The 22,260-nt window shown below is 42.3% G+C and overlaps 1 long non-coding RNA gene across 1 annotated transcript in view; it reads left to right on the forward strand.

The window, feature by feature from the left end:
- The window catches only part of LOC133054853 (uncharacterized), a 63,501-nt gene that overhangs the window by 27,235 nt on the left and 14,006 nt on the right, over positions 1-22,260 (forward strand). The window contains exon 2 of the long non-coding RNA XR_009692522.1: positions 17,281-17,443. This is a non-coding gene — a long non-coding RNA (uncharacterized LOC133054853). The remainder of the gene's footprint in view (positions 1-17,280; positions 17,444-22,260) is intronic.

The following is a 22,260-nucleotide window of genomic DNA, read 5'->3' on the forward strand; positions in this document are numbered from 1 at the left end:
CTTTACCACCAGTTTGTATGTACAGGAAAAAACAGTATATCTGGGATCCAGTACTATCCACAGTTTCAGGCATCCAATTGGGAGTCCTGAACTGTAACCACCTTGGATAAAGGGAGACAACTGTATGTCTTTCCCAGTGCCTCTTAAAGAACAGGATCCAATTCTACTTGTTTATTTATAACAAATTTTTAAAAAAGTAGTATATGTAGGCACCTTTCTGTGGCAATAAATGTCAAGCTTCTGAATGAATATATAATAATTTATAATTATATATATTTGGATGAGCATTTAGATTGCAATTTTCACCACATAATTAACTTTTAATCTGAGTTTTCATGAAATTTTTTGTACCAGTCACCATCCTAGGATTATACTTGATTCCTCAAAATTCAACCAACAACAGTGATACTTACTTGGTAATCAAGAAATAGAATTTTCTTTGCATGTATATAGTTAAGTACTTCACGTGATGTTCCACTGGGTGCAAACTTGATACATGAAAATCTAAACTTCAAAATTATTCCTTAACTTCACTAAACAATTTAAATAGCAAATCTCACCTCTTTCATTCAAAATGCCCTTTGGAAATGTATCAGCTTTTCAGAAGGTTGGCAATGAAGGTAGGGAGGGATGTCTCTTGAAATGTCTAATGCTTTATTTTAAGATCACCTCAGGTATTCTGCGCAGAGGTGGGATGGGAGGGCAGGGGCGAGTGTGTACTAATAAAGGCCAGTGCCCTGATCACAGGTGTTACCAACTGACTTGACAAGCCAGACAGGTGATGGCGGTGGGACAAGAGGCAGAATTCCAGGTATCAGAATCAGACGTGGGTAGGCTGGAGGGATTCTAGCTGTGGAAGCCCCCACATACCTGGACTTGAAAAAGGGATCCTCCACTGGCTGTGTGTATGTGTGTGTGTCTGCTCAGTCATGTCTTTTGCAACCCCATGGACTGTAGCCTGCCAGGTTCCTCTGTCCATGGGATCTCCCAGGTAAGAATACTAGAGTGGGTAGCCATTTCTTTTGCCAGGGGATCTTGCGGACCCAGGGATCGAACCCGCATCAGATGCACAGGCTGGCAAATTCTTGACCGTTGAGCCATCACGGAAGCCTTCCTCAATCTATTACTCTCCAGCAAAACAGAACAGCAGCCAGGGCTGGACTGTCTTCATGCCAGATCAGCCTGTCCGTCTCCAAGTCAGCAAATACACAAAGATCCATTCCACCCTCAAACCTGACATTCCCCTTAGTTACAATCCTGTGATTTCCAAAAAGATTATTTTCTGTTTCTTTTCAGCTATAGCAACCTGCTCTCTTAAATAGTTTCTTTATCTGGTGGGGCAATTACAGCCTGTGACTAACAGCTGCAGTTCATAAACATGAGTTTCACTGTTTGGGTCAGTAGTTCTTAGTGTTTTCTGAATGGCAACTCCCCCAGCTGATCTTGGCATTAAGAGAAGCACCTACCATCAGCACTCCAGTTGGTACTCAATAATGCAGTTTACTGTTGGAGAATTCTGTTTCCTCATTATAAAAGATGTGACATTTTTATTAAAGTTGCAAAACCTTAAATCTAATACCAAATGTATTTCTGTATGTTGATTTGATTGGTGATTTTAACTTTCCTCATTGAGTTTTTCCTTATATTCCAAATGGTCTACAATAGGCATGTCTTTCTTTTTTATTTTGGAAAAAAATGCCCTTTCAAAAAGTCATTCATCACTATAAAAATTTTAAGAGAAAATCTGCAGGACCTAGGACTTGATAAAGGGTTCTTGGATATGACACCAAAGGCACCATTGATAAAAGGAAAGAAATCTATAAATTGGACTTCGCCAAAATTAAAACCTTTTGCTCTGTGAAAGATACTAAGAGGATGAAAAGACAGGGTCCAAACTGGGAGAAAATAATATTTGCAACAACTGCACATTAGCATCTCAGAGGATGGGAAGCCCATTTATTGAGCCCTTTTGATACGGCAGGCCCTGGACCAAACCCTTTACATTTATCAACCCATTTCAATCTTGCGGCATTTCTATCAGGCAGAAACTGTTACTATTCCTATGTTAAAATTCAGAGGTAGAGGCTGGAAGAGTTTCAGGGTCTAGTCCAAGACCCTATCCCCGGGGCCAGGATTCAGTCCAAACCTGTTCATCACCCAGCTGTGCTAAGACACTAGATTCTGGAGCCAGACTTCCTGGGTTCAAATCCTACATACCTCCTTGGTAGCTATTTGACTTTGCCTCCATTTCCCCAACTGTATAATGGGATTAACAATAATACCTACCTCATAAGGTGGTTGTAAAAATTAAAAACATGAATCTGTCTGTGGCTAAGAGCTATGTACTTGGCACATAGCAAGGGCCATGTGAGTGATCACTATTGTTATGGTGGTGTTATTATTTTACTGACTCTTAGGAGAAAAGTAAATGACCCAAAGAGACATAATTTCATGTTGCCTCAAGAGATTTCTCCTGGCCAAGTAACACAACACAGGCTGCCTCCAGGCTGCTGCTCCCAGCCCCAGGGCTTTCAGCAAAGAGAAACCGGCCATTTCCAAAGTCAAATTCTTCAAGGTAGCGTTAAGTCTTTGTCATATCTGGAAAGGGGTGAGGGTAGGAGAGGACAACTCTTTCATGTAAGAGCCAGAAATGGGTTTCCTTTCAAGAACGTTGCCTTTTACAAGTATTTGTTTCGGAGTATTCAGTGATCTTATTTTGAATATCTCTGTTGCCGCAACATACCATGGAATGTCAGTATCCTCTTTACTACAGAAAATACGGTCCTTAGTGCTTTTAAATCTAATCAGATTAGAGAAACAATTCAGAAAACTCATCTTTATGATTCTCTTCTTCTAGAACAACTCTAGGTACCTAAAATTACCAAAAGATAACAAGAGGCATCATCTGCCTGACAGAGGTTACAGAAGTAAAGAGCCCAAGAGCTGAGGCTTTCTTAACTCCTCCAAATGGGTCACAACTATGAGACAAATGATGTCTTCTGTCAGGGCCAGGGAGTTCAGTTTCAACCCCAATCAACAGCCCTATGAAAGGCTTCTCTTTGAGAGACGCTGAGGTTTCTTTTTGAGATGGGAACTGAGGGAAGATGCAGCCTGACTTAGTGCCTTGGGTGGGTCTCACAGAGCTCAAGGGAATACCAACAAAGACCCTTCTGGGCAGAGCACTGGAAATGGAACTGCTGGCGTAGCACCCTATGCCAGATGTATACCTTGATGCAAACTCCAGGTTATCTTGGCCTTCAGGAAGAACAGGGCTTACAGCCGATCTAGTTTAGGAGGGAGCCCTCTCACCAGGATCCCTGAGTACAAAGAACATCTGATTTGGGATGAAAAACCCACCCCAGGGCTGGTGTCCTTGAAGAGTCCCCTTAGAATCTCTGTAGAGTTTTGTTTTCATTTCTATAAAGACTCATAAGTCTTTAGGATTTGGAAACTTACCTTGGTATGATCTTATCAGCATCCTTTATCCTATAGGTGGTGCAGTGGTAAAGAATCTGCCTGCCGATGCAGGAGATACAAGAGATATGGATTTGATTCCTGGGTTGGGAAGATTCCCCTGGAGAAGGAAATGGCAACCCAATCTAGTATTCTTGCCTGGAAAATTCCACGGACAGAGGAGCCTGCTGGGCTACAGTCCCTGGGTTTGGGAAGAGTCAGACATGACTTAGTGACTGAAAAACAGCTATACGCTGATGGAAGGCACTCAACCCCGTACGACAGTCACCTTTTTGAACTCTTCATTTTATGATGAAGAAACTGAAGCCCAGAGTCACACAGCACTATAATAATAAAGGTCTGGAACCCAAGACTTCTGACCCCAGCCTAGTTCTCTACCCTCTGAGCCACCCTGCCAAAAGGACAATTTAAAGGATGACTTCCTAAACTGATCACTCCTTCTCTCTTCTACAAGGCCACTGGGTCACCACACTGCAAATAAATCTCTCCATAAGCCAACTCAGAGCTGTAGGGAAAGAGCCCCAGCCAAGAGAGCAGTAGTCAGGCTCTCCTCACCCTCACAGCCTCTCACTCTTGCCCCACGTTTTGCAAATAATGATTACGTAAGAGCTGAGATCTTTGTATAGCGCTGCGCGGTCACATAACCTACATAAGCACCACCTGAAACGCTCTTGTAGTCAGGTTGTGTCGAACCGAGTCTCGTGGCGGTCGTTGCTGCTGTTCTGTCAGCCATCAGAGAGGAGGGCATGTCTGCTTTGCCAAGGTGACTGAAGAATGTCTGCAGTCCTGCAGCTCCTCACATCCTCTTCCAGCTCCACCCCGCTTGCCCTGCCAGCGAGAGCACTCCGAAGTGTGTCTCATCATGAACTCGGACTTCGGCTCCAATGGACAAAGAGGATGCAGAGAGTTTTGGGGGGTGCGGGGTTGAGGGGGTACTGAACTCATTAAAAGACTGCAGAACAATCCTCCTGATTCAGAATGACTCAAGAATGGTCTTTTTGATTATCTAGTGGGTTTGCTCATATTTATGGAATGAATGAATATATGGAGCTTTGAAATGTAATACCAGTGATTCTACTGAATTTAATTCAATCTTTCTTCCCCTAGTATGTTAAGGTCATAATGAGTATGGATTACCACTCTGGAGAATTCAACTGATGAATTGCACAGGGGTTGGCAATCTTCCCTTTGGTGTATTTTTGGTAAATTTCTGACTCTGATGCAGAAGGTGAGGATGATCAAGCTGACTCCTCTCTCTCTCCCCTTTAAAAGTAAATCCCTCACATCAGTTTGCTTATCTTTCGCTTATCCTTTTCTCATAAAAATATCTTCAGGAATGTACACACACACCCAAGTCAAGTTATCTGATCTCTGGTTGACTGGAACATAGTTACCTAATCAATAGGACCATCACACACAGGATTATGTCTTAAACTTTTCTCTTGAATTCCTGGTTAACAAGACTGAAGACGTGCCATGGGGCACTTGATTCTTTTTACTTCATTTAGGAGCATGGATGCTGAAGCCAAGCAGCAGAAATCAGCCAACTGGCAGAAGTGGCAACTAGACACAAAACAACTTAGTGATGGGTTTAAGAAGATGGGGTCGATTTAACATTTTTTTAATTTATTGTCCGGTTACAATTTAATATATTTGTGAGCAGGCAATGAATTAAAACACAAAGAACAGTAAGCAGAGAAATATGTCAGGTAAATTACAAACAGAGGCTTTTTAGTGAAACTATTTTTTAACTTACTGCATTTCAACTCAAGATAATATTTTTATATTTTCAAGTTATTTTTTACATCACAAATCAAGATTTATCTACATTCAGATAGGTTCTGCTGGCTTATGTCCAAAAGGCTTTGCTCTCTGGAGAGAAGTATTCCTTGCTTTTTAAGTACTTATTAACACCTTTTACTTGTCAGGAATTTTGCCCAGTATCAAGGCTACGAAGGACTAAGACACAGCCCCTATCCTGAGGGGGTAGGGAGGGATTGTCATGGAGACTAAATGCTCAAACATTTTCTCACCCTCGCCATCATTTTCCATCTTACAATGCCACCAATCAGAGCTTTATAGCTAGTTTCTCTGTACAGTTTCTGAACATTTGATAATGATCCTTAATTCAGTTCACCTGACCGCTCAAAAATCTTGCTGTGCTTTCTTTTTTGCTTTCTGTAACTTCTTTTTTTCCCCCTGGGTTTGTTCTTCCATGCCGGTTGTCACTGTGACACATGGAGAGCTAAACTCAGACGGTTCTACTCACCTCTGATTTCCCACACTGGGCTCAAACAGTGAGAGTTTTGTTATGAACTATCTTCCCAAATTTGCCCTAGCTCATTCATCCCTAGATTGTTTTCTTTTATGTTAATAAACCATCATTATTTTATGTGTGCATGTTAAGTTGCTTCAGTTGTGTCCGACTCCTTGTGGCCTTATGAACTGTAGTCTGCCAGGCTCCTCTGTCCATGGGCTTCTCCAGGCAGGAATACTGGAATGAGTTGCCATGCCCTCCTCCAGGGGGTCTTCCTGACCCAGGGATCAAACCCATGGCTCCTACAGCTCCTGCATTGCAGGCGGATTCTTTACCCCCGAGCCACTGAGGAACCCCTCATTATTATATGCTGAAGCATTATTTGTAATAGTTAAGGGGGAAAAAACACAGCAGTTACCTACATCTCCATCCATGGAAAGGGGGTTAAGTAAACTATGGTATAGCCATATGATGGAACCGTCTTCATGCTTTAAAAAGAATGAGAGGGAGGCCTCTAAAAAAGCTGAACTCATAGAAGCGGAAATTTTAAAGTGGTGGTTGCCTAAGGTTGGAGTTTGAAGGAAATGGGGAGATATTCATCAAAATGTACAAAAGTTTCAGTCCTGCATGCTGCATAAGTCCTGGAGATCTAATGGACAGCATGGTGACTCTAGTTACTGTATTGTGTTCTTGAAGTTTGCTGGGAGTAGAGCTTTGCACCACATAGAAAAATATGCTAACTATGTGAGGTAATGGACATGTTAACTAGCTCAATTATGATAACCACTTCACAATATATATATATACACACCAAATCATCATATTGAGCACCTCAGATATATACCACTCTGATTTGTCAAGTGTATCTCAGTAAAGCTGGGGGCAGGGAATGAGAGGTCTGTGTGAGCAAGTATCTATGATCCATTGTAAAGTTAGAAAAAGGCAAGTTGCAAAACTAGGTGCTGTGAGACCCCATTTAAAAACACATATGTGAATCTGTATAACATGCACCTAAATACACACACACAAACACAGTATTAAATGGAAAAACTATAGGAGACACAGAGTACATGATTGGGAGCTGGTGAAGTTTAGTAGGAAGTTAGGGGAGGAACAGATGAAAGAAGAATTGTCACTTTCTCATGCTACACTTCTCTATCAATTATTTTGACAATGAATAGATATCCTTTTGCAATAACTGAATAAATAGGAGAAATATCTTATTTTCCTAGACATTTTAAAACCGTACATTCTTCTAGGATCGCACAGCTGTTGAGTTTCCACTCCTTTTGATAATACACTTATCTCCTCTTTTATGGCTTCAGGGAATTAAGGCCCCAGACGGACAAGTATGTACCCTCATTTTCTTATTTGCCCCTTCTGCGGGTTCTCCATCCCCTGGGATCATGAGCAATTCACAATTATTCACAGCTTCCAAGTCCCCTACCAGTTTTGTAACCATTCTGCACTTGTCCTTTGCAACCAATGTCATTTTAAAGCTTCAGAGTGTATCTTCTGCAGCGCTCTGGAGCATTCCTGGGGTAACAGAATGTTAGCAATACTTCTTTGGGCTCAGCAGTCTGCCCTTCATGTCTGTCCGTGAATGGGAAACCTCTCAATACCTCCGGCTGAGTCTTCACTGTCATATACCGTTTTATATAAGGGGCTTGAGTATCCGCCGATTTTGGCTTCTGCGGAGGCTCTTGGTACCAAATCCCCGCAGATAAGGAAGGCCAACTGTATTTCATTCAGGTGTATCATTCACTGTTTCTTGGTCACATCATGGTAGACTTGGCCCAGGAAAACCTATCCACCAGTCCCTGAAAGCAAGCTAAAGAGGTATCATTCTCATCTCACAGGCCAGGAAACTGAGGCATCAAAGGTTGACGGGGGCTGCCTAGACCACATGGCAGGATAAAGGTGACGGGGTGTTGTGGAGAAACTATGGGGATTAACACCCAGAGCCCCAAGTTCAAGTTCTCGGCATATTATTAATATATTGGGTTGGCCAAAAAAATTCATCTGGATTCTGTAACAACTTAGGAAAAACCTGAAAGAACGGACTGGCCAAGCCAAGATTTTCTTTAAGCAAAATCTGAATCCCTGAGCCCCAGCTTCCTTGTCAATAAAACAAAAATTATAAAACCTGCCTCCCAGAGCAGTGCTATTACATGAGTGTGTATGCAACGTTCTGCATTTTGTAAAGTACGTATCATTTATTATATAATTACATAAGAGGACCAACAACCAGGAAATTCTATGTGAATAGTTATATCTTCGTGGCTGCATATCCAGCTAGGTTTCTGTTGGATTTTCTTTTGCCCAAAATAGAAATCTAAAATTTTCTTTGAAGCATCTTAGAAGCCATTCCTTTACCTCAAATAGTCTTGTTCTTTAAATTCAAGTGTTTTTTTATACCCTAAATATGTCTCCAAATGGGTTTTAAAAGGGGCACAAAAGTATCAGTTCCAGAAGAACGCAACAACACTCTCCCAGAATGCCATGCCAAATTGCATAGCACTCTGAAAGCAGATTAAAGTTGTTTCAAATGCTTCAAAGAGAAGAAAAAAATCTAATCCCCCAAGGTTCCCTTTAAATCCATATTCCTTAATTTCAGTAAATTTCCCAAGTCTTTTAAAAGGCCCAAATATCATTTTACAGTTTGGAAGTAGTAATGGAGAACAGTTCCTAATTTTTCAGAATGTTCTTTTTTTCCCCCCTTTAAAAAGGGCTCAGTAAAGCTGGTCTTTCTCATAAAGGAGCCAGCCCTAGTTGAAGATAGCCTGCCTGGCTTGGGGGGAGTGGGCGCAGCCATCTCCAGGGCCCTGAGCCTGGAGTTTATGGCTAATCGCTACCTGGAGAATTCCTTCAAGAAGCAGAGTCAGGCATTTTCCCTGTTATTTCTGGGCGAGATTTGCATGTCTGTCATTGTGGGAAGAACGCCCAGTCTCCTCACTGTGTAACACTGAAGGAAAGAAAGTTTCCAAATGAGTAGAAAAACAAGCCTGGCTGCAATAGAGGCTAGCAGGACCATTTTCACTGCTTTGGAAAAACTGCTCTTCTTAAGCCATCTTCACCTGCCAGGAGAGGCAAACTGTTTTCCTGAAACACTTGTGATTCTTCCCTTGCTGACCTATGAAAACAGTCATAAAAGCCCCAATTACCACGATGAGTATTCTTTGAGATTAACATGTATCAAGCACTGTGCCAAAGGTCCCACATGCTTTATTTCATGAGATCTGCTCAGCAGCCTTGAGGCAGATACTATTATTAGCCCCATTATACAGATGAGAAAGTTGAGGTCTAAAGAGATAACTAAGCACTCAAGTGACACGCAGCTACTTAAGTGGTTGAGCAGGGACGCCAAACCAGATCCTTCTGACTCCAAAGTCCAGGTTTAACTGGAGTAACGCACTGCCTAAATACAGTCCCAAGCCAGGGCAGCCCCAAGTCCGTGTTGAACACGTCTGTTCTACCTCAACGCTGAAGTGTTATTTCAATTAACAATAGCTGCCTGTGTCCAGCTAAGCGGTTTACATGCCTGGTCTCATTTAAGGCTTCCCAGCAGATTCAAATGGCATTAACTACCCTGGAAATACTTTCTGCCTCTTCTGTCACTCTCCTCTCCTTTTTCTCCTGTTTCTTTCTCCCTCTTCATCTCAGAGACATCGAGTGCCTTGGGTTGTGTTTTCACCTTGTCTTCAGCCTGGCTTAAAATGCAGACTGTGCAGTGAAGGAGAGAGGTACATCTTTTCAGGTGCCTTCCGCTTTTGTTTGAAGGGAAGTTACAAGTGCCGGTTGCTGCTCTCCGACTTCAGGACACCTCCCGGTGGATGGTGCCAGAGTGGTGACCTCAGACCACAGCTTGAACGCCCAATTACAAGTAATCCAGCTCCAGAGGTGATAGCGTGACCTCTCTTTTAAAAGGAGATAAAAATAGCCAAGAAACAACACTTTGCTCAGTTCTCTGAAAGGTTGGCATCCTTCCAGGATAGACTTATGTACTTTTTGTACTTGGAGGAAAAAAAGAGATGGGATTTGATCCAAGAATGGTCCTACAAACGAGAGAAATATGGAGCAAGCATCTGGAGCAGAGCAGCCAAGTGGTACCACCAGCTGCAGGCCCATTAATTAACATTCCCTGGTATGTAGCAGCTCCAGTGACCTTGATTCTTGTTGAATTCACTGAGATAACTTTTACAGAGTCTCTACTTTTCTCACTGCGGTGTATTTATCCAAGGAGTACCTTGCATATTTCCCCCCATCTCTCCAAGCAGTAAATTTATTCTAATTGCAAAGAGATACAGTAAAAGCCTGATTGAACACTTGGCAGTTTATAGAGATTTATTTCTGGGGCTTAAGGGGATTTTTAGAGTGTGTGACTGGAGCAGGGTTGAGGGGAGCTAAGGAAAGGAGCCCAAGAGAAAATGTAGATTTAATGGATCTATAAAATGACCCCGCAGTAGATAAATGCTTGTTCCAAAGAAGCTTAAACAGCCTGACCCGAACCAGGGTCTGTGACAGCCGGTCCGACACGAGGTGTCTGAAGCATTGCATATTTCTCTTCGGGTTTTCAGGTTTCCATATGAAATTTGTTATTCCCCAGGCAGAGGTGAGAGAGAGGGGAAATCTGTTTTCCAGAGGGAAGAAAGCGTATTTAACTACAAATTTCTAAATACTGAAAGCTATGAAGAAAGTAAACCTCCAGCACCTGCCCTTAAAATCACTTTGCCTTTTCTCTAACTCTCTGGAAGCTCAACTCTGAATTTTCAGCCTAGGATCCTAGAAGGCAGATCGTGAGAACCTGTCCTTTGTAGCAGGATTTCTGCATAGGAACCAGCGGCTTTCCAAAGGCCAGTTATCCCAGGCACTCTCAGCTCATAGTGAGACAGAGGGCCACTATCCTCTGACAGAGCCCTCAGCTTAGAATAGGCCGTGCATGCACACATTGCTGAACTTTTCCACGAAATCCTTGTAGGCTTTTGATCCCATGAGTGACATTCCTCTTTTTTGCAGCTGCTTTGCAAGTTTCACTGAGGATGAATTTTAGGACTTTCAACTGTTGAATTTGTTATATTGTAAATCTAATCACTACTAAAATGGAGACATTTGTTCTGGGGAAAGAAGCAAAACAGAAAAAGCTCCAAAGTAGACACCAGTGGGGAAGTAGTTTGGAGAGTGAATGCACCGGTCTCTTTGACCAGAGGCTAAACAGGGATTGGGTCAGCTTCTTGGGGTTCCCTGTGTCAGCTTTAATAATATAATAGCACCAGTTATTTTGGGCTTCCCTTGTGGCTCAGCTGGTAAAGAGTCTGCTTGCAATGCGGGAGACCTGGGTTCAATCCCTGGGTTGAGACGATCCCCTGGAGAAGGGAAAGGCTACCCACTCCAGTAGCCTGGGCTGGAGAATTCCAAGGACTGTATAGTCCATGGGGTCACAAAGAGTCAGACATGACAGAGCAACTTTCAATTTCACCAGTTATTTTATCAGCAAAAGTGAGTTTTTTCGGTAATAACCAGAGGAAATGCAACTCAGAGTATCAAATTATGGAAGACCATAGGCAGACCCAGGGAACAAAGAAGGGAAACTAGCTTTCATAGGGGAAAGGGGAGACTTGGGAGGGAGAAGCTGGGAGTCAAAGTATGGAAGCTTCTCATTGGTTGGGCCGCTCCAGTCTGGGATTGGCTGCACAATCCTTCAGGGAGAGAAGTTTTTTCCTTCCAGTTGGACAGTGAGGTAGGCAACATTTGCCTGTGGGAGATGTAGGAGAGCTGTCAGGGCAGTCTCTTCCTGTTTGAGCTAATTGAGAATGCCTGGAGGGCATGAGAGCTCCCCCTATAGGCCTGAACCGACGCTAATTGTAGCTGAGTTTTCTTTTAATTATACACCAGCCTGTTTTTTCTTTTTTCTTTTCTTAGGAATTGGCATAAGGGAACCAAACTTAGGGGAAAAAGTCTAACTTTTTGATTGTTTAACATTCATACAAAAAAGCACAAAAAAGCATACAATTTTAACGTGTTGTTTTAAAGTTAAAACCCAAATCAAGAAGTGTAATATTGTGAATTCTCCCCTCATAGCATCTCTCATGCTCCTAGAGATAACCACTATCAGCCATTTTATGGGAATCATAGCTTTGTTTTTTTAAACAATTATTTAGCACCTAAGTATCCATCTACATAGAACAGAGTTTAATTTTATGTGTTGAAACTTGATAAACGGAATTAATGCCTTGTTCTTTTTGCTCTTTTGTTTAACCTCGTGTTTATAAGAGTCATCCAGGTTGTATGTAGTTATCATTCGTATTCAATATAGCACAATATTTTTTATTTACCCACGTACCATTGATGGACATTTCAGGTTATTTCTAGTTTGGGGATGTTGATAATGAAGCTGCTGGGAGTGTTCTTGTGCATATACACAAGGAGCATGAGAATTTGGTCAGCTTGCCTGATTGACGTCAAACAATTCAGTTTGAACACATCTTGAATCAAGGCTTGTCCGAGGTTGAATGGCAGAATGGACAAGATTTGTCACTTGCTCATTCAGTAAATACAAACCAAACTTCTATTGTACGAATAGAAAATATATGGCCCAGGCTGCCTCTCTTCCCTTCTGTGCTCAGAGCAGACATTACTAGTTCATAAGAGTGTGCCTTCCTGTTACGCCTGGATGTGGCTTCAGTCATAGGCAAAGTGGTCCTCAAGGCAGCCACTGATAACGATCGAACATGAGAGGTGTGATGGTTAATTTTCTGTGTCAACTTGGTTAGGCCACAGTACCTAGATATTTGGTCAACATCATTCTAGATGTTTCTGTGAAGGTATTGTTTCCATTGAGATTAATACTTACATCTTTGAATAAAGCAGCTAACCCTTTATAATGTGAGTGGGTCTCAAAAAAGATAACATGGGTCTCTACCACTGAGTTGAAGGTCTCAATAGAGTAAAGACTGACCTTGCCCGAGGAAGATGGAATTCTGCTACCTGACTGCCTTTGGACTCAAACTGCACTTCTTCCGTGGGTCTCCAGCCTATGGCCTAGCACCCTTGCAGACTTTGGACTTGCCAGTCTCCATAATCATGTGAGCTTATTCATTACAATCTCTTTCTGTGTATACACGGACATCTTTCTGGCCCTCTCTGGAGAACACTAATACGGGTGGCATACTGTTTGCATAGGACTGCCTGGTGGCACAGGAACGGAAAGCCTGTCAAGGTAATTTAAATAAAGGAGATTTACTGTTGACAGGTATAGAACCTCTGAGAATCAAATACCAGGAAACACTTTTAATATTCAGTAGTACCCCCTTCAAAACCAATTCATTATAACACTACTTATATCTGAGATATTTTCCAAAGTAAAATTGCAGTGTGTGTCCCGGTTTTTGAGGGTCAGCAGTTGCTGTCAGCCAATGAGATCTAGCGCAAAGGAGCTATCCTCAGTGTTCTTAACACAGTACTGTGGCTGCTTCCAGCTGGTGAGCTAAGTTGAATGGGTCCTGCAGTGTATATTGTTTATTCTGTTCTGGGCTCTCTTTCTGCCATGGCTTTTGTGTGCTGGCCATGGTATGACCTGGACTGGCTGACCAAAGGAGTATAGGTGGTAATGCTGTGTCTACTATAAAGAAAGAAAAGGGAGAGTATCATGCTAGATATTAGAACACAGATTTTTACATGTACCCAAGTGTTCATTACAGCACTCTTTGCAATAGCCAGGACATGAAAACAAACTAGATGTCTATCAACAGATGAATGGATAGAGAAGTTGTGGTACCTGTATACAATGGAATATTATTCAATCATAAAAAGGGATGAATGTGAGTCAGTTGAACTGAGATGGATGAACCTGGAGCCCGTTATACAGAATGAAGTCAGAAAGAGAAAAGCAAATATTGCATATTAATGCACATATATGGAATCTAGAGAAATGGTACCAATGAACCTATTTGCAGGGCAGGAATAACGATGCAGATGTAGAGAATGAACTTGTGAACACAGAGGGGGAAGGAGAGGGTGGGACAAATTGAGAGAGTAGCATTGACATATATACACTGTCATGTGCAAAATAGATAGCTGGAGCTTCCCTGGGGGTTCAGTGGGAAAGAATCTGCTTGCCCATGCAGGAGACTCCGATTTTATCCCTAATCCAGGAAGATCTCACCCACTGCTGAGCAACTAGGCCTGGGCACCACAACTATTGAGCCTGTGTGCTAGAGCCTGGGAGCCATAACTACTGAATATACATGCTGCAACTGCTTAAGCTCGCATACCCTGGATCCCATGCTCCACAACGGGAGAAACACCACAATGAGAAGCCCACGCACTGCAGCTAGAGAGTGGCTCTCACCACAACTACAGAAAAGCCCATGCAGCAGCGAAGACCCAGCACAGCCAAATATATATAAAATAAATAAAATTTTAAAAAATAGATAGCTGCTATATAACACAAGGAGCCCAGCCCAGAGCTCTGTGAAGAAGAGAGGGATGGGCTGGGGGGAGGGGAGGCTCAAGAGGGAGGAGATACACACACACACACACACACACACACACACATATATATATATATTTATGGTTGATTCACATTGTTGTATGGCAGAAAGCAACAAAACTTGTAAAGCAATTATCCTCCAATTTAAAAAAATAAAATAAAAAGAAAAATGAACACAGGTTTTCCATACGATGTAGATTCTCCACGTTGGGAAGTTGACTTACAAATAGTACTTACACTACAGAGTCCTAAGTTCTGTAATACCAAGGTGTGCAAATGTTATGGAAATAAAATAACCATAGACCAAGGACATTGAAGAGTGGATATAAACTTACCCAAAGAAAGAGTGTAGAGAGGACTTTTCAGGCAGAGGAAACAATATTGGCAAAGGTACGGGGAGATGAAAGAATACAAACTACTCTTTGGCTGTCTGGCTACAGCAGTGCCTTCTTTTTGTGTTTTGATTTCTCCCAAGGAGCAACAGTGAGGCTCCATGAGAGAACCTCAGATGCTCTGGGCTCAAGCCTCCCATTATTTCCACAATTGTGGGGAAGGTGTCCACATGTTTTGAAGCCAAGGAAAATATTACTTTACAGTAAAGGGAGAAATAAAAAATTTAGAGGAGTTTAGAAAATGGAAAATTGAAGCACAGGGTCAGCGATAAGAAGTCAGTTTTATATGACACGTAGCAATTGCTCCTGGAATCATTAGGAGTAGTATTTATAATCAGGATAAGCTAATGTTTTGGATGGGTTCCTGTGATTCTTCTGTTTCTGAGAAACCAGATTACCTCTGTCTGCTGCAAACCTGCAAGAGACTTGTCCTCACATGGCAAAGACTTGAGAGTAGGGACGACATTCAAAACTTTTAAGCAGTGGATAGTAGATACCTGACCAGTTGGGGATGATTGGAATAGCCAGACCCAGGGTGTACAGGCTGAACTTCAACCCTGTCTTAGGGACCATTGAACCCAGCACTTGTTTTACAGAAGACTGAAGGATTTACCTGAGACAGTGTAGTGGCAGGGCTAAGAATAGAACCCACGTCTGCTATATTCATCCCCTAACCCTCTCCACTGCAGCCTGTGGCCTCAAAGCCCAGGTAAGACTAGTGGGGCACCTGTTGGTTTACCACAGACTAGACTCACACCCAGGGCCGCCCTTGGGGAGCATGTCTGAAGCTTTTGTACCTTCACTTTGAGAATTACAGCTCTTACCCTGTTCATGAGTGGGGCTTCCCTGGTGGCTCAGCTGGTAAAGAATCCGCCTGCAATGTGGGAGACTTGGGTTCGACTCCTAGGTTGGGAATATTCCCTGGAGAAGGGAATGGCTACCCACATCAGTATTCTGGCCTGGAGAATTCCATGGACTGTATAGTCCATGGGGTCACAAAGAGTTGGACATGACTGAACAACTTTCACTTCACTTCACTTCACTTCACTTCACCCTGTTCATGAGTAATGTGCTGAAAATTCTTTATCCACTAGTCAATAACTATCTACTGTTTATTTGCAAATAAGTTAATTTACAAATATGATATATTACATAACACATTACAAAGGATGCAAGGAAATAGTTTTTAAAAATGCCTAACAAGTGTGCAAGATGTTGCTATTATTTTCCTTCATGTGTGTGCCCTGTCCTTCAGTCATGTCCAACTCTTTGCAACCCCATGGACTGTAGCCCTCCAGACTCCGCTGTCCATGGAATTTTTCAGGCAAGAATACTGGAGTAGGTTGCTATTTCCTCCTCCAGGGGATCTTCCCAACCCAGGGCTCAAACCCACGTCTCCTCCATCTCCTGCATTGCAGGCAGATTCTTTAGGGCTAACCCATTGGGGAAGCCAAATCAGCCTAATTCTGACTCTAAGTCCCCATCCTGCCTAGCCTGTGAGAAAGGTAGCCACCTCCCTCTCTGCAATCCACAGACTCATATAGAAGTTCAGGTTCTTATGCAACACCAAGGCCTGACCTTATCATCATCATTCACTTACTTAACAAATGTTTATTGAACACCTAACCACATGCTAAGGACTGCTCTAATTGCTGATAAGTCAAATCCCTGCCCTCTGATCCAGGCCAACCAGGTACTTCTGTACCTCCCCTGGGGCTCAGGAAGGACTCCAGGGAGGCTACTGGGAACATGTGCAGCCCCTCACCACCAGATGCTGCCCTTCCAGACCCTGCCAGGAGGCAGGGGATGAATCCCCTCTAGATGATTCTGTACTTCTTCCTGATGGGGAATTTCTCCTCACAGACTCATCAGTTCTCAAAGACATCCTCCCTCTGCCCTCTTTCTCCAGAACATCCTTCATCATCTCTTTAAAAGAAAATAAATGTTATGTTTAGGGCTTCCCTGGTGGGTCAGTGGTAAAGAACCTGCCTGCCAATGCAGAAGACTTGGGTTCGATCTCTGGATCGGGAAGATCCCTGGAAGAGGGCATGGCAACCCACTTCAGTATTCTTGCCATGGACAGAGGAGCCTGGTGGGCTACAATCCATGGGGTTGCAAAGAATTGGACAGGACTGAGCGACTGAGCACACACACATTATAAAATTTTTACATTCTTTATGTTGCGGAGCTTCATAATAATATTTTTAAAGATTAGTTACCAAATTCATATATGAACTCTTGTTGGTTAGTCGCTAAGTTGTGTCCCGACTCTTTTGTGACCCCATGGACTGTAGCCCGCCAGGTTTCTCTTCTACAGGATTTTCCAGGCAAGAATACTGGAGTGGGTTGCCATTTCCTTCTCCAAGGGATCTTCCTGACCCAGGGATTGAACCCATGTCTCCTGCATTGCAGGCGGATTCTTTACTGCTAAACCACCAGGGCAGCCCATATGAGAACATAAGGATGTTTATAATATTAGGTGTAAAAAGCGTGTAGTAATTGTGAGTGATGTTCACTGATATTTCCAGTTCTTCCTAAGCACCTCCTTGGAGTTAGGTGTGGCCCGAGCACTTGCCTTGACTAATTAAAAGTGAATGACGTGGGTCACTTCCAGATGGAAGCCCTTAACAACCGGAGTATGTCACCGTATTTTCTCGCTCCCATTACAGGATTGATGTTCTTCCAGAGAATCGAAGCCCCCTCAGCCTGAGTCCCCGAGTACGGATCACATGGAGCAGAGATCCGACTGACTTGGGATGGACGTGTGGCATAAAAGGAAACAAACCTTTGTTTTTCTAAGCCACTGGAGATTGTTTGTTGCTGCAGCATAAGGTAACCCATGCTGACTGATTCGAAGCAGGAGGTAGCTTCTGGCAGTATAGATAACTAGATACTCAGAAGCCCTTCTGAGTACAAAAGAACTGGATTTTTTGTTTGTTTCTTTTTTGTTGTTGTTCTTTGCTACATGGCTTGCAGGATCTCAGTTCCCCAACCAGAGACTGAACTCAGGCCACGGCAGTGAAAGTGCAATGCTAATTATTGGACCACTGGCGAATTTCCTGGGTCACTTCTTTTTTTTTTCCTGGATCACTTTTTAAATGGACGGTTGGGCTTGTACGTAATAAAGGCATTGTCTAGGGACAGCTCTTATCCTCAAATATGAGCTGAAACCAGAACTGGGAACCAAGAGTGCTGAGAAAATAAGAACACTGGGTTGTCCTAAGGGCCTTGTAGCACAGCCTGAATCCTAAAGCATCAGACGACGGGGAAGCCAAGGGTCTGACACTTCCTCTTTAGGCCAGGACCCTCCAAAAAGGGTGAAGTATGTTCTCAGGTTGGTGTTTTCCTTCTGCTCCCAACAGAAACAAATACAAATACTCAGTAGGAAAGCCAAGAGTCACCAAGCATGAGTTTGAATCCAAGATCACCAAGCCCAGAAGGAGGCAGACCACCAAAAGAGAGAGTGAGTCAAAACAAGCATCTAGTTTAGACCCCAAGAAATTTGGATGTATGTTTTCATTTATGGAAGTATTTAGAACAATTATTAGGTGCTAGCACTGTTGTGAAGTTTTTTTTTCCAATTTTAACTTATTTATTTCCCATAACAACACGATGAAGCAAGTACTACTGTTATCCCCATTTTATAAAGGAAAAAACTGAGGCATAGAGAGACTACGTAATTTATTCCAGGTCAGCCTTTCTTAAATGGTGTGTGTGTGCTAAGTCGCTTCAGTCATGTCCAACTCTTTGCGACCCCATAGTCTGTAGCCCACCCACCTGTCCATGGGATTCTCCAGGCAAGGATATTGGAGTGGGTTGCCATGCCCTGCTCCAGGGGATCTTTCTGACCCAGGGATCGAACTCATGTCTCTTATGTCTCCTGCATTGGCAGCTGGGTTCTTTACCACTAGGCACCACCTGGGTAGCTTTAGTGGTAGAGCTACCGTCTGGATTCGGACAGTTGGTTCTAGAGTCTGCACTCTTCACCACTACATTCTGTTGACTATCTAACATAGCATGTCTACATTTGACAAATTTAAAGAAATAAGGAGTGGAAAACCAAAGATAAGAAAACAAAAAAAGATGATCTGGAAAAGAATAAAAAAGAGACAAAAATAAAATGGTTGAAAGCAAACATTTAATGAACATGTTAAATATCTGAAGAGATAATTAGTGAATTCAAGAAATATTTGAAGAAAACATTCAAAATGTAGCACAGGAAAAAAGAAAATGGAAAATAAGAAAGAGAAATTTAAAGATATAGAAGATAGAATGAGATGTTCTAATAATTTAATAACCTAATAATTAAAATTTTAATTGCAGGTTTGAAAGTAGAGAGTAGAGAGGATGGATAATATAATAATATCTGAAGCAAAGATAGCTGAGAATTTTTCAGAACCAGTAGAAAGACCAAGTTTAGGAAATACAGTGCATCCCTGGAAAGATAAATTAAAAAGGAAATGTATGCCTTAGATGTGTTATAGGGCAACTGGGGAACTCCAAAGACACTGAGAAAATCTTAAAAGCAACCTGCAGAGAAAAGGACGGCAAAGGACTAACAATTAGACTGTCAGGCTTATCAAGAGTTATAGTGGATGCAGGGAGTCTGTGGAATAATTATGCAAACTGTTGAAGAGGAGTAACTATCCATTGCACATCCAGAAAAGCCACATTTCATAAATGAGAGTAAAATAAAGTTAGTTTCAGATAAACAAAAATTAGCAGACATTTAGTGAAGAAACTCACATCCATCTTTCAAGATTCATCTCAAATGCTGTTTCTTCCATGGAACTCTCAACTTTGAATCCCTATAGCATTTTAATTTGGGCCTTTCTCATGATTGTTCCCAAATTCAGACATAGACTGAAATTATACATGCCTTTCCACAATTCTCTCTTGCCCTTGCCACTTCTCTTACCCCATTCCACTCTCAGAAATGCCCCAGGACCTCTTTGGTGTCTAACTCACCTTAACTTTTTGTATAGTTTCTATCATGATGCATGTAGTCAGGGCATGGTTAGTATTTATTGAAACCTACCGATCTGTCTTCTCCCATGTGTTTTATGGACCATCGATTCCAAAAGAGCCTCATTTCTAAAGGGGTTTTAGAGCCAAACCTTCTCCAGAATGCTGAAATTCACAGTTTAATTAGTTTAACCCCATATTTCCCCAAAGTTTTGCCCACAGAACAACTCCTTCCACTCTTTATTCCATGACTATCCCAAGAGACTGGTGTTTCTAAGAATACATTTAGCAAAAATCTGCAGAAGGCAATCACTTATTTGAGTGTCCAAGGCCTGGAGTCAACATCTTGGATCCTGCTTCTACACAGTTAATTGTTTAATTAGTTCTAAGTCATTTATCCTCAGGTTCCTTATTTATGACACCATTAGCAGGTGACCCCCTCTAACTCTAAAATTCTATGAATTAAAGGGCATTGCCTTTTATAGTCAATTGGTCAGTCATTCTACACATACTAAACTCGTACTAATGCCAGTATGTAAAAGGCTGGGCACGCACTGGTGAACAAGGTTGGCATAGTCACTGCTTTCATGGAGTTACACTGAGAATGATTTTTAGAGCTCACTATTAGAACATGGTTTTTGGATTTCCAGAATCAAATGTCTTACAGTTAAAAGCTGGGAATTTACTGCTTCATATATTATGTACATCAGGCTGTGGAATAAATCTTTAGAATCTGAACTTATGGCCTAAGGAGGCTTATGATTCTGTTTCACCTAGGAGCTCCATTGTAAGCATCAAAAACTGAACAGGATCACTTAGGTGTATCTAGTCTTTAAATCTGCATCTTTAACTTTCCTTGTAAAAGGCTTAATCCTCTATAGTTTAAAAAGCAAATTCTAAATGACAGAGCATCACCTGAGCACTGTTGTGTATAGACACCATTCTAGGCCCTTTACATGTATTATCTCATATAATCCTTACAAGAAACACAAAAACCAAGTACAAATATTATTCCCATTTTATAGAGGTTAAATAGCCTGCCCAAAGTTACACAGCTGGTAGAACTAGGCTTTGACCTCAGGCAGTATGGATTGTCAGTCTGTGCTCTGAACCTCAACTCTAAACTCTTACTATTCCTAGTCATCAAATACTGTTCAGTAGGTTTTCTGCTGAAAATTTAAGGGTTAACACTGCTGAAGAGCTGAATAATCATATGGGATTTTTAAATGTCTAACACCAACCAGGTAGTGTACTGAGAAGGTAATGAAAACTTAAAAAAAATTTCTTTTTGCTAAGCACTAATCTTTGTGATTGTAAGTGTATCCATGTGCCAGAGAATATTGAGATAATAAGTTAACATAAAATTGGTGGTACAGTTTTAAACCTGACAGCCCTGTGTGTCTGATATGTTTTCTGAAAGTAATTTTAAGATAAGACTCCACTCTCAAACTTAAAATTCATTCTTCAAAGATTGCCAATACCACACAGTATTTATGGCATTGTATCAATTACATAGAGAAAAACTATAATGCTAGGAGTAGAGGATGGTTTTAATTGTAAAATAGAAAAATAACAAAATATAATCAATGAAATGTGAATCACACAGTGTCAGTGAGAATTCTTGGCATTTAGTTTTAGAAGCCATTTTGCATGGAAATGAGTAAAATATAAACACAGTGCTTTATCTAGGATATGACAAGAAACTTCAAGATTGTAGTGTGCATTAAGATAACATTCCAAACCTATCCTTTCAAGTTTTCAGCCAAGAATTTGTTTTTATAATTTCTTTGGCAAACAGCTAACCTCTACTTGAGAATATCAATTTTCATGCTTATGGTCCCAATCCCATTGTGAGTAACTGTTAACTCGCTGGGTGACCTTGACTAAATCACTCCCCGCCAACCCGACCCAAATGGAGGAATGGGATCTCTCAGGCCCCTTCCGGTTTTAAAATTCTGTAGTTCTAGCCTATGGATCATGACATAAACACCATAAAAAGTGCTTGCTCGAAGATTGGGTTTTTTAAAAATTTGTTCTATTTAAGCATTTTTAAATGAGCAGTCCTATAGCCAGCTGTAAGGAGACTGTAAACTTGGGCAGCCAGGGGCCTGTGGGTGATTTACTCAGGTCTGATGCTGGTTAGCAGCAGCTGTGCTATCTCAAGTCACCAGGCACCTTGTGTAGTTCACAGGAACAGTCCATCCACATGCTCCCCCAGCATGCACAGGCTCCCCCAGCACCAACGGGGTCTGAGAGACTCTGGGCGAAAGAACCGCCATGGGCCATGAGACAACCTTGGGCACCCTCCAAAGACGGAAGAGGTGTGGCCCTCCTGACCCCCTGCTCGGATCCCCGCCCTGGAGACCCAAGGGCTTACGCCCCCAGCTGCTGCAAGTGTTGGCTGCTGCTCGCCCCTTCCACTGAGACCCTCTCTGGAGATAGCCCTTGGCTGAAGACAGCTGCTCTGCCCAGACCCACACCCCTGTTCGGGGCAGCCCACAATCCAAGGACGGCAGATTCCGCCAAACAGCCAGCCTCGTGCCCCACTGCGGTTTAACGCCGGAGGGCCAGGCCTGTGCTGGAGCTCTCTAGGGTGCGGCCACAGGTGCTGCGGCATCGTGCAACTGCCCCCTCGGCCAACAGATGTCGCCCCCGAGCACGCCCCCATCTTCCGGTTACCAAGA

Source organism: Dama dama, chromosome 1 (assembly GCF_033118175.1).
Source record: "Dama dama isolate Ldn47 chromosome 1, ASM3311817v1, whole genome shotgun sequence".
NCBI lineage: Eukaryota > Metazoa > Chordata > Mammalia > Artiodactyla > Cervidae > Dama > Dama dama.